This window comes from Parasteatoda tepidariorum, chromosome 4, assembly GCF_982258835.1.
Source record: "Parasteatoda tepidariorum strain Cologne lab strain chromosome 4, Ptep-v5.0, whole genome shotgun sequence".
Taxonomy (NCBI): domain Eukaryota; kingdom Metazoa; phylum Arthropoda; class Arachnida; order Araneae; family Theridiidae; genus Parasteatoda; species Parasteatoda tepidariorum.
The window spans coordinates 73,354,880-73,370,178 of record NC_141758.1 but is presented as its reverse complement, the minus strand read 5'-3'; positions in this window follow the sequence as shown (position 1 = coordinate 73,370,178).

Genomic DNA, 15,299 nt, shown 5'->3' with positions numbered 1-15,299 from the left:
AAAATAAATTAAAAGCCGACCGGCCTGTGTAGGGGGTAGGGAACTGTTCTTGCATCAGAAAGGTCCTGGGTTCAAATCCCGGGCAAGGCATGGATGCTTCTTTCCCACTCTGTGTGTTCTATGTCCTTTCTCCTTTGTGTGTGAATGTGACCCGCTCTATAAACGGATTGTGGTTGTGTGAATGGCGTGGCAGAAGTTGAATTCCTGACCATAGATGGCGCCACTGAAAAACAGGAACAATCGCACCCCACTGCCAAAACAGGCATACGGCAAAAAAATTATAAATAAATAAATAAATAAATTAAAAGGTCTAAGAGAAAGATAATGCCCAATTATCAATTTATATACAGTAAGGAAACTGGAGTTCTTTAATTAAATACACCGTAAATGACCTGAAGTCGAAACATTTCTCTATTATTTGGAGTAACTGTATTCGACAGTTACATCTCTATAATAATAGATAATTGATCGAAAAGACAAACAGTCACGTAATCAAAATTACTTTTTTTTTAAAAAAAAAAGAGAGGGAGAGAGAAACAACGAGGCAAAGAAAAAGAAATAAAGAATTTCAATTTGTCACGAAGTGCATCTAAATAGAATTAATTTAAAAATTTAAAAAAAGAAAATTCAATTTAATCAGAAAATATGTAAAAATATGTAAAGTTTTGCAATTTTAAATTAAGAACAAATTCAAGAAAAAAAAAAAAAAAACATATACATATATATATATATATATATATATATATATATATATATATATATATATATATATATATATATATATATATATATATATATATATATATATATATATATATATATATATATATATATATATATATATATATATATATATATATATATATATATATGTTACATAAAAAGCCTTTTATTAATCTTTTTATGTTAGTTTCTTTGCTATAAAACAACTCCTACTTTATTACTAATTAATTATTCTATTTGAAATACTTTCTCACACTTTTAAAAGCCACATCCTGTTTCTAAATCTATTTTTAGCCAAAGTATGCATACATTTAAATAAAGATCTTTTTTCCCTTTTATGCCGTGGGAATCACTCGAGCAAGTTCATTAACCAATTGTAAGTTCTGAGATTTCCCTCTTTTCCCTAAATAGAGACATTTTAAGATTTTTTGCAAGATTTTCCCTACCAGAAAGACTGTTTGCTGATGGAGTAAACATCACTTCTTCGCTCTCATTCAACTAAGAATGTTCAAATAAAAGTTACTCTGATTTAATTAAAATCCTGTGTCTGTTTTCCTGCTCGGTCCGACTGCAACATTTTACAAGCCGAGCAGGATTATAAGAACTGATGAAACGGGCGCAGGATAATATAAAATGCTTCTTCAAAATATAATTCAAAAGTGAAAATAAAAATACAATTGGCTGAATCATAAAATTGCTGCTGAACTGACATTGCTCGTGAAACACATATTATTCTTTTGAAGCATGACTAAGGAAATTTGATGCCAAAAATAATTAAAAGAAGATTTTTGGGACTTCCCTTTCAAGTATCCATTGGAGTGGTCTCAACTGTATTTTAACAGTGCCTGACGTCTTCGTTTCCGTTATAACCATTACAGAAATGGATCTCAACGCTGCCTGATTTGATTCTCACCCACTTGAATGCTAGAAGCACTTTCTCTTTTGACGGAATCCCATTTGTGTATATCAACTTGATGGAAATGTCATCATATAAAATAATAATAAAAAGAAAATGATTTTACGATAGGTTTGTGCAACGCGATGCGTCGTCAGAGGTCAGATAGTCTGTCAGCTGATATGTTCAAAAACGAAACCTTGAAGGGTTTTCAACACCCGTTAACAAAATCCTCAACTGTTGGTGCTATGTGTTCAGTGTGTGAACTTTAGTGGATCGTGCTTAGTGATGAAAACTTGTGAACAAAAATAGATGAATGCTATGAAAATCTTCTTTGGGGGGATTAATATTTTACACATTTTATATCAATTATACTTACTTGACAAATCGTGCTCTGATATTTTTAATGATTGATATTAATGATGAAATTTTTAATTGATTTTTAATGGTGAAATTTTTAAACGTGAATGCTTTCTAATCATTCACGCTCATATCTCGAAATTAAAACAAACAAATTTATGGCTATTTATATTTTGATAATATTTCAATTTATTGATATTATTATTCAATGGTTTACCATATTATTTGTTTAAATTAAATAATATTAAAATTTAGTATTACCATCATATTTTTTTTTCTCACTTTTGATTCAGTATGATTATAGTTTTAATTATTATTTAAGGAATCACTTTTTATATTGCATTATATATCACAGTGTATATTATATTAATTGTAGAAGAGAAATTTAAATTTTTATTTTATTATGGTGTTTAAAAAAGCAAAAGATGTGCTATTCATATACTTTAGTTTTTTTTTCCTTCTAAATGTTATATTTAATTATTAAAATTTATTTTGGTTATTTTAATGCCCTTACTGAGTGGCAAAAAGTACAAATTTAATATGCATCAAAATGTAGAGGATAAACCAGACATACTAGTCTTTGAGCCTGACATTGGTGTTCAATTCACATCCTGGCTCAAACACTTCGAAAAACAAACTCTAGATGCTAAATGTAATGACGAATGGAAAGTTAGAAATTTTCAAAAATTCATTAAAGGTTCAGCTTTGAAATTGTATATTAATAACTGCCTTAATTGTAATTCATATCAGGAAATAGTTGAAATTTTTCAAGAACATTATTTTTCACCTCTCTTTGGCTTAAACGATTTTCAAAATTTAAAATTTTCTGGCCAAGCTAAAGACCTTAACTCATATTTTACTGAAAAGGTAGAGTTAGGTAGAAAGATAGGTTTAAGTAATGAACATATAATTGAGGGTCTATCTATAGATTTGCCTCCCCAAATTAGGACACTTTTGGTTTTAAAAGAACCCAAAACCCCGATTGAATGGCTCACAATTGTTTAGAAAATAATTCATGATGTACCTACGGTCTTGCCCCAAACTGAAACTAAACAAAAATTACCAGAATCCAAATTTAATGGGTATGGACCACAATATCAAGGCTGGGTACCAAGGCGGCCATTCTTTAACAACTCGGGTAATCCAAATTATAATCCTCAACAAAATCAAAATTTTTCCCGGCTTAGTCAAAGTTATAACCAACAATCCCAATTTAGACCTAGAATTCAAAATGAAAAGTTTCAAAGAAATGAACAACAAACAAGTCATTTCGCCTAGGCTTCCCAGGAGTTGCCTCCTAAGCCATGTAAATACTGTGATAAGCTTGGTATAACCAATGCTTATCATTGGGGCCAAAATTGTATAAACAAACCTAATATTTTTACGGCTGAGAATCAAACTCAGCCTAAACAGGAAAGTGACCAACAACAAAATTGTCAATTAATAGTAACGGGATATGTACAAAATAAAAACAAAAACAATATAAGTGACAAAAACCCAATTTTGACAAATAAAACTATCCTGTTAAACATTGATACAGGAAGTACTTTAAATATAATTCCGGCTAAGCTTTTTGAAAAACTTAATGTCCTAAAAGAAAGAAAAGACTTTGTTAATGTAAAGCAAACAAAAGGTATTTTGCAACTTAACCACACTTGTACTTTAAATTTAAAAATTGGAGATATAGCTAGGTCAGTGGAATTTTATATTTTAAATACTGATCTACCTTATGCCATACTGGGTTTAAAGGAATGTAATGGGTTTAAATTAGTGATAGATTGTGTTGAACGAGTTGTAATGCAAAATCAGAAGAAGCTGATAGTTTTTTCGGATTATAAAAGCAACTTGTCTTTACACATTTCTCCTGAAATCCAGGTTAATGATTGCAACAAAAATATCAATAAAGAAAATAAAGCTAAGAATAAAAATAAGGAAAGTAGAAATAAAAGAAACAATGTTAAATCAATTAAAAATAAACAAAATGAAATGATTATGGAAAATAAAAGTTTGGACATAAAAGTAAACAAAAATAAAAATGTAAACAAAGAGAATTTAAAGAAGAATAAAATAAAAAATAGACTTAAAAATAAAGATTTAAATAGCAAAACTGAAAATAATCTTGAGTTTTCAAATGTTCTTGAGACTAAATGTGATAATGGTGCGCAACATTGTCAAAATCATGTTGACGGAATTATGCAAATTCATGATGATGAAAAAAATTCCCAACTTCAGGAAATTTTAGAAGATTTTTCAGATATTTTTGCTAAAGATAAATATGATGTAGGGACAATAAGAATTGAACCTCAAAGGGTAAGATTAACATCAGACTTACCAGTATCCTTACGAGCATACAAAACTTCCCCAAAACAACAAGAGGAAATAGATAAACAAATTGAGGAATTGTTAAAGCATAATATTATTAAAGAAAGCTCTTCTCCCTATTCTGCTCCAGTAACTTTAGTTTATAAAAAAGATGAAAATAAAAAAAGTAGATTGTGTATAGACTTTAGAAAATTAAATCAAATCACTAAATCGGATGCAGAACCATTACCTCTTATAGAAACTCTTATAGATAAATTAGGGAACAATGTTTATTTTAGTAGACTCGATATGGTAAGTGGTTATTGGCAAATTCCAATCAACCCTGAAGACACTGAAAAACTTGCTTTTGTCACCAATAGTGGGTTATATGAATGGTTAAGATTGCCATTTGGGTGGAAGAACGCCCCTAGTATTTTTCAAAGAACAATACGTAGAATACTCACTAAACATAAAGTTTCATTTGCAGCTAATTATTTTGATGATATCATAATTTATTCTAATAGTTTTGAAGAACATTTAAATCATCTAAAGGAAATTTTTGAAATATGTAGATTTGAAAATTTAAAATTAAAACCTTCTAAATGTTCTTTTTTGCAAACTAAAATTCAATTTTTGGGTTATGAAATATGTCATGGTGTAGTAACTCCTGATAACAACAACATTGAAGTAATTAAAAACTTGAAACCTCCAACTAATGTTAAATCTCTTCAACGATTTTTAGGTTCAATAAATGTGTATAATAAATTTATAAATAATTATGCTAAAATTAGAGCACCTTTAAATAATCTCTTAAAGAAAAATACAACCTGGTGTTGGACTCCCAAATGTCAAGAGGCATTCGAAATTTTAAAGAATGCTTTAGTTTGTAAACCAATTTTGAAAATATTTAATCCTAAATTACCATGTCATATTTTTGTTGATGCAAGTCAAAGTGGTGTTGGAGCAATTTTGAAACAGCCAGATGTTTCAGGTGTCTTACATCCAATAGCATTCCATTCTCGTTCTCTTAGAGACTATGAGAAAAATTATGCTATCACAGAACTGGAATGTCTTGCTATTGTTGATGCATTAAACAAATTTTATCACTATTTATTTGGAAATAAATTTACCATACATACAGATCATGCGGCTTTAGTTTGGTTAAAAAATGTTAAAAATCTGTTCCGCTGGTCTTTACTATTGAGTATGTATGATTATGATATAAAATACACAAAAGGCACCTTAAACTTTGAAGCTGACATGTTATCCCGAGATATTCCTGACAATAGTGAACACAATAGTAATGTTGATTTAAATAATGTAAGCCATTTTTCACATCTTTTGCAATTAGACGAAATTCGCGAAGCCCAACAAAATGATAATTTAACTGGAAATTTTATTAAAATAGATAATGTTTTGTGCATACGTAAAAAGGGTTTTACCAAAATTGTTGTTCCATTTTCTTTAAGGCATAAATTACTTGAAATTACTCATAAAAAATTTGGCCATCCGGGAATTCAAAAAACTATTAATTTGCTTACTCCTGTTTACTATTGGGAAAATATTACTTTAGACATTACAAATTTTAACAAACATTGTCATACTTGTCAAATTAATAAAAAACCTAGACAGAAAAGATTTGGGTTACTTCAGGAAATGCCCCCAGTTGACAAACCTTTTGAAATAATTGCAATCGATAGTGTAGGTGGTTTTAATTATTATAATTCTACCAAAAAATATTTAACCTTAGTAATTGATCATCACACTCGATATATGTGGTCTTTTGCTTCGAAATCAATAACTACGGAAACCTATGTAAATTTTTTGCACCAAATTTTTCAAATTCAAACCCCTAAAAGTATTTTGAGTGATAGAAATGCCGCATTTACTTCTTCCCACTTTAAAAAATTTCTTAAACATAGCAAACTCAAACAATTGTTAACTACAGCCCATAGACCCGAAACTAATGGAAAAGTTGAACGTTTAGGACAAACCATTATAACACGATTAAAATGCAAAATTAATGATTCTTCTAAAAAAGTTCCTTGGCCTAAATTATTAAAAGAAGTAACCGAAGAATACAATTTAACTCCACATTCAGTAACTAAATTCCCACCAGCTTTTTTAATGTTTGGCACAGTCCCATTTAATCATCCTTTATCTGAAGAAATTTTTCCACCAATAGAAGAAGCAAGGAAAATTGCAGTTGAAAGAACTAAACAATATCATGAAAAAAATAAAATTTATTATGATGCAAGATTCACTCATATTGAATTTTCCCCAAATGATACTGTAATGTATGAAGATTTTAAATACCCCAATACTAGGAAACTTACCCCCACTTTTTCCGGTCCATATATAATTCTTGAAAAAATTTCTGATGTTAATTATAAAATAAATAAAAAGAATATTCATAATAAAGAAAATACAGAAATAGTTCATATATCAAAATTGCGAAGGTACCACCCACCTGACAAACTTAAATTATGTCACGAATAAAAAGCATGTAATTATTTAAATGGAATTGACTATATTTTATATTAAATTTAATGATTTTTCATTGTTAAAATAAATTAAAAACACTGAATATGACAACATTACACATGGTTCAATGAACATGTGGTCCCCTTTTTTCTGGAAGATCCGACCTTTCAAATTTTCTTCTTCAAGTTCAATGTTTACCCAATCTAAAAGGATATGGGGCGATGGTAGTTTCTCTCTGTGGTGAAAACCAAAAAAATTTAAACTTAAGCATCTATTGAAACTAGGATCTTCCAGCACATCATTGTTGAGACTAGGGACTGTTTTCCTCCATTTGGGGAATACAGCCCCTAATCCAGCAAAATTTTTCCCCTAACAACACTGAAATCCTAAATTTCAGATTAAAGACCATTGTGTCAAATTTTTTTTACATTTTATATTGAAATTTTTTTTTGATAAAAAGTGTCAATTTGTATTTTTATATCTCATATCACTTGCATTTTCATATTTTTTTTTTATCTTTCATGTTGTTGAATGTGAATATTTACATCTTTTAGAAAATTTTTATAGATTTTCTTGTCTTAAGTGAAAAGTTTATTTTAATTGTATTAGTATGAATAATAACTTTATTTACTGTGATTATCAAGAAAGACTGAAAAAACTTAATCACAAAAAATTATTGAAAATGGAGATCTAACACATCATGTTGATAGTAGTGTGTGTTTTTTTTTTTTATGATTCATGTTACTTTATATCTTGTTGATATTACAAATATTATTATTATTTTTTTTATTTTAATTGTGTCATCATAGGGAAAGTTTTGCAAAGGGATAATTTTAAAAAATTTTAGATAATAGTCAAAATTTTTCGGCGAGGGGGGATGTAACATAAAAAGCCTTTTATTAATCTTTTTATGTTAGTTTCTTTGCTATAAAACAACTCCTACTTTATTACTAATTAATTATTCTATTTGAAATACTTTCTCACACTTTTAAAAGCCACATCCTGTTTCTAAATCTATTTTTAGCCAAAGTATGCATACATTTAAATAAAGATCTTTTTTCCCTTTTAAGCCGTGGGAATCACTCGAGCAAGTTCATTAACCAATTGTAAGTTCTGAGATTTCCCTCTTTTCCCTAAATAGAGACATTTTAGGATTTTTTGCAAGATTTTCCCTACCAGAAAGACTGTTTGCTGATGGAGTAAACATCACTTCTTCGCTCTCATTCAACTAAGAATGTTCAAATAAAAGTTACTCTGATTTAATTAAAATCCTGTGTCTGTTTTCCTGCTCGGTCCGACTGCAACATTTTACATATATATATATATACAGTGAATTCGCGATAACTCGAATCTGATAGGACTGAAGAAAAACTTCGACATATCGGAAGTTCGACTTACCGTTAGTTTCGGTTTTGGACTTTCAAAATATTGCTGGATTATTTAATTAATGCTTATTTATTAATTACAAATCTTCTAAATGCTTACAATATTTAAGATAATTTTTCTGACAAGCCATTGACGATAAGACTGTTTGAAGCACTTTATGATACCCTGGTCCATCGGCTGCAACTTTGCTGTTGTGTTTGGCGGGAGAAACTGCAAGTTTACTGCTTTCAAATTAGGTAGATCACTATGCGTTGTGCATTTATCCATAAAGAGTATCACTTTTATGGATATCACTTTTAGCGAAGAATTTCCGATCCAATTTTCTTAAATAGTCCTCAAATAAAACTGATGTCATCCAAAACTTTTTGTTAGACTTGTAATCCAAAGGATACGTTTTTACATTCTTGAAACATCGGGGATTTCGGTATTTTCCGATAACAACTAAGGGCAATTTCTCTGTCTCAGACGCATTTCCTCCAACTAGGACAGTCAAACGTTCCTTGCTCATTTTACCCCCTGAGCAGTTTTCATCCTTAAACATCATAGTCTTATTTGGAAGACATTTAAAAAATAAACCCATTTCATCAATATTGAAAACATCATTTTAACTGTATACTTTAAGTAAATTTGGTAACGTTTCATTTAACCATTGTTCACATACTTCAAGAGGGACAGCTTTAACTTCTCCATGAAGAGTGCGAAAGACATTGTGTGTGTGTTGCAAAGAAAGGGGCAAAATATCAGCTCTTAGGTTTTTTTTTTTTTTTTTTTTTGCTTTAAAAGATCCAAAAAAAAATCGAGTTAAAGGGAGTAAAGTTCGAGTAATCGAGAATAATTAACATGAAATTGAAGATAAAAGGGTCGGGACCTCATAAAAAAATCGAGTTATAGTAATATTCGAGTTATCGTACTTCGAGTTATAGCGAATTGACTGTATATATATATATATATGAAACATAAAAAAGCTTTTTTTTTTCAATTTTTTGAGTTCCGCAGATATATTAATTTTTTTAAAAATGCGTCATAATATTTTCAGGAAAATGTGAATTTGTTTTAAGTAAAACCTAGCCGAAACTAAATATTTCTATATTTAGTATCGGCTAGGTTTCGTAAAAAAATTCAAACATTCAAGCATCTATAAAATAAAAACACCTTCTGCAAGTAAGCCTTTTTACCTTCGGTTAAATTCATTAACTTAAAAAAAAAATTATAAATTAAAGCGTTTTTTTTCTTCCTTGAAACTCAGTAAATAGGCTCTGAACAAAGAAGGACAAAACCTTCACTCTAACAACTATGAAAAGGTATTGAATTTAAAATTTAAGATCTTTAAACTAGTCAGAAACTTCACAACAATGAATTGATCCGATTTTAATTTCATACACAATTAAACCCAAATATATAGCTGAAAATAGAAGCAAAAATTTCGAATAAGGCTTTCAAAGCTTATGATTATTTAAATTCACTATTTGAAACGCTAAATACAACTTTTATGTGGGTCAACCAATTATATTTTTATTATACTTTTTAACTTTTTCTTTTCATTTTATAATTCTTCTAAATATTCTTACAGAGATTTTAAAGATATTGTTACTTCGCTTGTGACCTATTTAGTGAGGTATTTATCGCTTTTCAATATATTTTGTTATCTAAAACAAAATCAGATCTTCCCATTAAAAAAAGTTTCTTAATTGCTTCCTGAAACTACGATTAAGTTGTTTTCAAAAACTGATATATTTTTTAAATTTTGTTATTTGAAACTGTTTTAATGTATTTTTCATCCAAAATTCTTGTTTGCAAAAAAAGACCTCATATTTTGATATACACTGGTGGACAAAATTAAGAGATGGAAGACATTTTCCCAAGTATCTCAAAAAATACTGAATTTAAATGAATGAAATTTGGTATGGATATAGCTTATTCCATGATAAAGTATGCAAAACAAAGATGAAAGTGCCATTCACTGGCAAGACCTATTGCCAATAAATCCGATGTAGTCTGAACCTAAGGATAAAAAATAACAATAAAAGTGAGGCTTGTACAGTGTGGTGTATGGTCACCCCTGACAGACAGACAGCATGCACAACGAGTATGCATACTGTTAATAAGGGAGTTAAGGAGGACTTGTGGAAGACCCTCCCATTCTTCCACCAGAGCAATTTTTAACTCCAGAATGGTTCTGGGGGGAGGTTTGCACATCGCAATAGCTCTCCCAAGAGCATCCCAAGCATGTTCAATAGGATTCAGGTCAGGGGATTTGTCTGGCCAATCCATTCGTTGAATATCCTCGCTTTCCAGATACTCATCAACCATGAGAGCCCTATGTGGTCGCGCATTGTCGTCCATAAAAATGATCTCAGGGCCAACAGCGCCCCTGAAAAGACGCACATAGGGCTCTAGGACATCCTGCCTGTACCTCTGGGCATTCACAGAACCATTGTCAAACACATGGAGCGGTGTGCGGGTATCTTGCATGTGCGAATGAATGTGCGAAAATGCTTTCCATCTCTTAATTAGCTGACCCGGCAAACGTTGTTTTGCCATATGAAATATTTCTTATTTCTAGAGTATGAAGATATATGTTATTTATTGTATCTCTTAATTTTGTCCACCAGTGTAGTTCACGAACATGCGCAACTATTTTTCTTTCTTGATGATTAACAGGTTGTTACATCAATATTAAAAATGGTTCGATAAAAAAAAATAACTACTGTATTAACTTAGTATTATTATTGATTTCGGCAGATATAGTTTTTGATTTTATTGGACAAAACTTAAATATTATAATTTTGATCGATTAGCACTGCAACTTCATCCACAACATTTTTTTTTAAATTCCCATTTAAGTTTAGGTGTGTATTAATATCATTATTTATTATATTATAATATCTTTAATTTTTAGTCATTATTCGGTTTATATTGCTCATTATTATTTTTCGTTAAAAGGATAGTTAAGAAATAGTGCCAAAGTTAGTTCTCCATATTGCTTTAAAATTTTAAATTATTAAAAAGGTTGTTTTGTATTCAATTTTTCAATTTCTTACTTTGACTGAGCACAACAGAATAATTTGGCTCAATTATCGTAACTTCATTCTCGCACTTTTTTTTTTTTTTTAAATTTCCTTTAAGTCTGGGCTTGTATGGAAGCTCATTAAACATTTTTCGTCTAAGAGATTATTTAGAAATAGTGCGAAAATTATTTCTTTATATTGTTTTAAGAATTTAAATAGTTATTTAGTATTCAATATTTCTATTTAATAGTTCGACTGAGCACAGCTACATTATGATTTTCTCAAGTTATGTCATTTACACATGTTAATTCCATGGAAAATTTAGAAATACTTCAGAAAACATTTTTATTTTACATGGCAATTAAAGAATATTATGCGTATAATTTACATGTGATGGGATCTGGCTCGCTTCATAGGCCCAGCAGAGCATAATCCCGGAACTTACCCCAAGAGCAGAGGTATATTATTACAGTAAATCCTCATTGTTAGTTAGCGTATGAATTTTTAGTACACGTATAATAAGCTAGACTAAAAATAATTTTTTCAAGTGTAATGTCAAACAAATAAGGATAGCTTATAAAACAAAAAAGTTGAATTAAGTTGCCTCAGTAAAATAAACTTATCGACACAGACGTCGTGAATTAATCGACAACGACTCACCTATATGGTTGGTCCTTCCTCCTGACTAGGAAAATGTAATTCATAATTTATTCTCAAGAAAACTAACTCATTTCGAAACAATCGAAGTTGCCGATTTCACCTCAAAACCAGACTCTCACCTATACTTTCATCTCATAGTGACAGTACTTTTTAATAATTTCTTATTATATATTCTCACCCTAGACCTTCATCCCAGTTTTAATATGAATTAAACAATGATTTCTATTTATTATGGTCTTTTATCGTAACTTACAGTATGAGTTTTACCATCTCCTTCGTAAAAAAATAACTACCGTGTAAAATATAATTCAGCATTCGCTTTAATTTTCTATCGTAATTTATAGCATGAATTGCACTATATTAGAGCTCCCAATAATCGTTTAATCAAACATTATTTTCTTTGTGTGATATTACTATTTAATCTTTGTTCTATACTCATCATAACATAGAATGAATCCATTTAAAAGTCTCTAATTCCGCATTTATAGTTTATATTCGTTCGATTAAAGTTGATATCTTTATCAATTGTCTTTATATTCCTCACATGCTACCTCATCATATATATATATATATATATATATATATATATATATATATATATATATATATATATATATATATATATATATATATATATATATATATATATATATATATATATATATATATATATATATATATATATATATATATATATATATATATATATATATATATGTGTATATATATATATATATATATATATATATATATATATATATATATATATATATATATATATATATATATATATATATATATATATATATATATATATATATATATATATATATACATAAAAGTGGTATTTAAATAGATGCTCCTAGAAACATTAGAATTCCAAGTAACTAGTTTATTAATATTAAAATTAAAATTAAAATCATTTCTTTTATCGTATAGTAATAAACTAGTTACTTGGAATTCTAATGTTTCTAGGAGCATCTATTTAAATACCACTTTTAATGAAATGAAGAAAAGAAAGAAAGTTGGGCTGAAGAAAAGATTATATCTTTTTTTTTCCGGCTTTTTTTCCGGTTATTTAATTAACATTTCATTTTTTTTTTTTTATATAATAAAAAGTTGTTTGTTATTTTTTTTACTTATTATTTCCCACCCCCTTTTTTTCATATGTCTATAATTTTTCTTTGTTTCATTCTTCATTTTGAACTTATCTAATGAGTGCTGTTTACTTGCAGCTTTAAGCGCAATAAATGATACTTATTGTTTTTCTTAACTTTCTTAGTGTTTTCTTGTATTTATCTATTTATTATATATATATATATATATATATATATATATATATATATATATATATATATATATATATATATATATATATATATATATATATATATATATATATATATATATATATATATATATATATATATATATATATATATATATATAATAAATAGATAAATACAAGAAAACACTAAGAAAGTTAAGAAAAACAATAAGTATCATTTATTGCGCTTAAGCTGCAAATAAACAGCACTCATTAGATAAGTTCAAAATGAAGAATGAAACAAAGAAAAATTATAGACATATGAAAAAAAGGGGGTGGGAAATAATAAGTAAAACAAATAACAAACAACTTTTTATTATAAAAAAAAAAAAAATGAAATGTTAATTAAATAACCGGAAAAAAAGCCGGAAAAAAAAAGATATAATCTTTTCTTCAGCCCAACTTTCTTTCTTTTCTTCATTTCATTAAAAGTGGTATTTAAATAGATGCTCGTAGAAACATTAGAATTCCAAGTAACTAGTTTATTACTATACGATAAAAGAAATGATTTTAATTTTAATTTTAATATTAATAAACTAGTTACTTGGAATTCTAATGTTTCTAGGAGCATCTATTTAAATACCACTTTTAATGAAATGAGCAGAATTAAAAGAATATGTAGTAATATTTATTTATCCAAAAAACAAATCGATAAACTCTTTCAAAATCTGATAAAAAACAATGGATACCCAACTAATGTAATAAAATTTTATATAAAATCATTGAATTAATCGTATATTTTGGTGGATATATTTTCTAAAAATTTTTTTGTTAATTTTTATGATTTTCCCATGTGCAAATCCATTTCAGGCCAAAATTCATTGCCAAAATTATTTACTAAATAATTTCTTTGTTAATTTATATAATTTTTCCATGTGCAAATCCATTTCGGGCAAATCCGTGGATAAAATTGTTTGCTAAAAATTTCGTTATTAATTTATACAATTTTCCATGTGCAAATCCATTTCGGGCAAATCCGTGGCTAAAATTATGTACTAAAATTTTTTTTCTTTGTTAATCTTTCCATGTGCAAATCCATTTCGGGCAAATCCGTGGTTAGAATTATTTACTAAAAATTCCTTTGCTAAATAATTTCCCTTGTTAATCTATACAGTTTTTCCATGTGCAAATCCATTTCGGGCAAATCTGTGTATAAAATTGTTTGCTAAAAATTTCTTTATTAATTTATACAATTTTCCATGTGCAAATCCATTTCGGGCAAATCCGTGGTTAAAATTATCTGCTAAAATTTTTTCTTTGTTAATTTTTCCATGTGCAAATCCATTTCGGGCAAATCCGTGTTAAAATTATCTATTAAAATTTTTTGCAAAGCAGGCAATTTATGTTTCTCTTTTCTATTTTATATTTTTTCTTAAATAAACATCTATCTTCTAAAACTATTTATGATCAATTTTTAAAATTATCCAGTATAATATTACCTTGCGCACATCCATTTCGGGCCCATCCTTGGTAACTAACAAATCAAAACTCAGAATAACAAATCACTTCAGCAGTGCAGTAAGAACGACACTTCAAAACCCTCTTGTTACACTCAATTTGCGCTTTCGTTTTCATCTTTTGTTTTCATATTTTGTAATCTGGCAATCTTTCTGCGAAAACATTTTTAAATCATTCTTGAAAAATATCCGTCCATGTAAGTTGTTATGATTTTGCTACTCGCTTTATAGTCCCCCCTTTTTAATGTTTTTACTTTTTATTTTATTTTATGATCTGTTTCTACATGTTATTTTTACTTTTTATGATCAATTTTTATGTAGTTATTTTATATAAAAAAAACTTTTTGAGTGCTCCTCACACTATTGTATTAATATATTTTGCTTTGGCTTTATTGATACAATATCAGAAAGCACTCTGTTTTGCGGATATAATCGTGTGGGCTGAAGAAAAGATTATATCTTTTTTTCCGGCTTTTTTTCCGGTTATTTAATTAACATTTCATTTTTTTTTTTTTAATAAAATGTTGTTTGTTATTTTTTTTACTTATCATTTCCCACCCCCTTTTTTTCATATGTCTATAATTTTTCTTTGTTTCATTCTTCATTTTGAACTATATATATATATATATATATATATATATATATATATATATATATATATATATATATATATATATATATATATATATATATAAAAT